The sequence below is a fragment of the Triticum aestivum genome, chromosome 2A (genome assembly GCF_018294505.1).
Source record: "Triticum aestivum cultivar Chinese Spring chromosome 2A, IWGSC CS RefSeq v2.1, whole genome shotgun sequence".
NCBI classification, from domain to species: domain Eukaryota; kingdom Viridiplantae; phylum Streptophyta; class Magnoliopsida; order Poales; family Poaceae; genus Triticum; species Triticum aestivum.
In genome coordinates, this window is record NC_057797.1 from 66132449 (window position 1) to 66136590 (window position 4142).

The window sequence follows — 4142 nt, forward strand, 5'->3', positions numbered from 1 at the left end:
CTAGTTAACTGCGTTAGTGTCTAGATGGCATCCTCGGGAGCAAAGAAGAGGCGGTTGTGTTGGAGGTCAAACGTGAAGCGCGTGTCCAACATCTGCCCCGCGCCTATCACCGTCCTCTCTGCGTATGCCGCGATGGCGAAACACGCGTAGTGGGTATGCTGATGCATCGTCTCCACAAACAGCAGCTCCGGCTTGATAAAGAGCGATGCCGATTCCGGGTAGAAGTGGAGCGTCACGCTCGGGAAGTGCGCGCGGATACTGTCCCACGTCCCATGGAAGCAGAGCTTATGCGCTGGGGGCAATATCGCGTGGTGCACCCCATGGCGCTGCATGTGCTTCACGACCTCGGCCGCCAGGACATGGTATGCGGCCGGGGCCATCAAGGTGTACGCCGTCCCGACGTCGAGGGTGCACCCGCCGCGGAGGCTGTGCGGGTCGAACTTGAACATCGCCGGCGTTATCGCCGTGAGCCTTCGCCCACCCAGGCTGACGCCAACGAGGTTGACGTAGTACATGCCTCTACCCTTGACGAGGTCCCAGTGCAGCAGCGCCGTGCTCCGTGCGTGCGACTGGTCCGGGATGTCTGCCCCGAACCTGAGGAAGCCACGCCGGTGGAGGTGCTCGTGCTCCTTGCCGACGAGGCAATAGGAGAAGCGCGAGCCTGCGAGGCCGCGGTCTGAGAGCTGCCGGATGAAGGAGGTCGGGTGCCTGTTGAGGCTCATGACGCCGGCCCAGACGTCGCGGTTGTCGAACCCGTGTGCGAAAATATATTTTAGAGCATATGCACCCAGGCCCTCTTTATCTAGCCATCCATTTTTTGCTTTAAGATTCGTGCAAATATATTTCTCTTTTTTGTTTCTCCCACATAGAATATATCTTGAAGTTCAAATCTATGCGGCGTGACAAAGCTTTCTGAGTAGAATCTAGGATAAATCGTACAGATTTTTTTGTCAAACATAAATATACAAAATACGTTTTGTTTGATTAAAAAATCATATTTTTAATATTTATGTCGGACAAAAAATTCTGAAAGATTTATCCTAGATTCTAGTTAGAAAGATTTGCCATCCTGCATAGGTTTGAGCTTTAAGATATGTTCTATGTGGGAAAAGCAAAAAAGAGAAAATTTCATATAGAAATTTAGTTGTGTCGCACGGATCTTAAAGCAATATTGAAGAGTTAGGATAGGAGGGCCTGGGTGCATATGCTCTAAAAATCCACGTCCAACCCGTGTGTGCTGTGTGCGCAGCCGAAGACAAGGCCGTCGACGCTACTGATGGGGCTACCGGGGCCGCTTCCGTCAAAGACGAAGTCGTCGCGGCCAAGGATGCCATGCGCGCTGGAGCCACCGTACTGGAACTCGACGTCGAAGATGCACCGGCCGCGGCCGGCGCGCCCGTACGGAGCCGTGCAGCGTGGGTCTGTGGACGCAACGTAGTGGTAATGAGGGGAGACGGCGGTGTTGAAGACGGAGCCGTCCTGCCTCTTCTCCGGTACGCAGGGCTGGCACTGCATCCACGTCAGTGGGCGAGCGAGGTCCAGCGCGAGCTTGTAGAAGTGCTGGGTTGCGCCGCTGCCGACGCCGACAAGGACGCTGTAGAGGGGCCCCGAATATGGGATCATCTTGGGGCGTATGGACGTGATGTTCACGCCGCCCTCGGCATCACCTTCCGGCAGGAGCTCCTCGAGTACGCCGGCTGCAGTGCGGTAGTGGGGCACCAGGGGCAGGCTGAATCCGGCCGCACCGCTGCTTCCGGCGGCGCCGAGGGCGAGGCTCGCCGGATTTAGCACTACAAGGAAGAAGCACAACATGCAAGCGTATACACTGGACATGGCTAATGTCTCTGGCTGGATTAGCACAATGCATGATCCTTCTTTGCTTGGACATCATGTCTTAAATAGATAGAAGAATTCTTCCACTCGTAATACATCAATACATGTACGATGTGCATCATTTAATGTCTTTGATTTCATCACAACAATGAGATCCTTCTCTTGGAGTTGGAGTAATGGATGGATATGCATCATCTATCTCAATATCAAATGATGTGGATGTGAACTAAATATATAATCATGATTTTACATGGCGAAGATACACTGAGTTTTCCATAGGGAGCCAGAAAGGATTTCTCGTTAATGTATTCTTTTTATAGATTTTCAATAGAAAAGAGAAGTACAATTAGTGAAATGCATTGGCCCAAGATTCATATCCTTTGCAATTAGCACAATGATCCTTGTTCGCTTGGATGTCGTGTCTTAAATAGATAGACTCCTCCAACTCGTACTACATCAATACATGTATGAGATTTTTTTCTTTTTCAAAAAAGGGGAGCTCCCCGGCCTCTGCATCAAGTGATGCATACGGCCAACTTATTAACCAAAAAACAAAATGTGCCAACAAGGTTCCAAAGTCTCCAGCTTAAAGAAAGAAAAAAGATAAATGCAGCTCACACAGAGCTAAAAGAGGCTAGACACACAAACTAGCCAGGGAAAGGTGCCACAACCGGCTGGCTAAAAATAGATAGGAAAACTAATTGCCTATCACTGGTAGAAAAAAGGCCTGTTGTCCCGGTTCGTAAGGGCCTTTAGTCCCGGTTCCTGAACCGGGACTAAAGTGTCGGTACTAATGCCCTGCCCCTTTAGTCCCGGTTCAATCCAGAACCGGGACTAAAGGCCCTCCACGTGGCCTGTGCGCGGAGCCCAGGCAGGAGACCCTTTGGTCCCGGTTGGTGGCACCAACCGGGACCAATAGGCATCCACGCGTCAGCATTTCTGTGGCTGGGGTTTTTGTTTTTTTTTGAAAGGGGGGGGGGTTGGGGGTTTTGGGGGGTTAATTTAGGTGTTTCATATATTGTGTTAGCTAGCTATAATTAATAGAGAGAAGTGTCCTCTCTTATGTCCATGCTTGGTCGACGCTACGTACTATACATACGTATAGAGAGGACTAGACACGCTAGTTAGCTAGTAAGCAAACGAAGGAAACAGAAGATCGTCATGAACATATATGCATAAAGAGAGAAGTGATATCGACCACCTCTCCTTCTCCGAGAGATTGGTCGAACAACAAGTTCTCGTATATCTATCCGACACTACCGGCTACATATATACAATAATTATCTCTTACAAATATAACCATACAGACTCATGGTCCACATAGTATTCTCCGTCTTCAGCGATCACTTGGTCAAGAAAGAATGCCGCCAATTTCTCTTGAATTGCTCGCATGCGAGCTGGTGCTAGGAGTTCATCCCGCTTCCGAAACATCTAATTTGAAGAAGGGTACTTCATTATACAATAATTATCTCTTACAAATAATGGTAAGAAAATAAAATTGTGAATATTGTTATTTACGTACTTCATATTGTTCATCAGAGTACCCGCCCCGCTCACAGGTCATGTGGTGGATGGACTCGCAGACGTAGTATCCACAGAAATCATTCCCTTTTTCCTGCCACAATCACTTTACAAGAAATAGAGGTCAATCAAACTAATAAGCAAGAATGCTAAATGGTATTGATGAAACTAGCGCTTGAATCGCTAGGAGATGCGCGGAACATGCTACTATAGTACTTACTTTCGGGTGTCTAAATTCCAGCTCCTTCGGCAGTCCCGGAACTGTTCTGGTGAATTTTCTCCAAACCCTGCCGGACAAAGAAAACAATTACTTGATATCAGGAAATGAACAAAGTTGCTGATATGGTGGATAATGATCGATTTAACTTATTTCTTGAGGATTTCAGTCATGTCTGCATACTTCTGGGGATCTTTTCGTTTAGAGTCCAAGACGGTTACTACTCCCTGCTCAAGCCTAATCTCTAGGAGAATATAGTGGAAACTGCACACGCATGCATAACTCATCAATTACATTACTATAATCTGGACTAATATATAAGGGAAACCGAATATGCACAAGACAGTAACACTCACTTGAAGTTGTAAGGAAAGAGTATTATATCATTGTTTTCATTTTTTTTGAATGATCGTAGCAAGTTGGCCTCGGTATCTCCGGGACAATGTTGAACCTCAGTTGCATCTATGAGATATGTGTTAATGAACCCAATATCACCGATTTGTCTTTTCTTCAATTCGGCGATCTTCATTCTGCATAATATAGTGAGGATAATTATAAATACATGCAATGA

General features: G+C 47.5%; 1 pseudogene; it reads right to left on the reverse strand.

Moving 5' to 3' along the window:
• On the reverse strand, positions 1-1860 carry LOC123191512 (aspartyl protease family protein 2-like; annotated as a pseudogene).
• Between the last annotated feature and the right edge of the window lie 2282 nt (positions 1861-4142).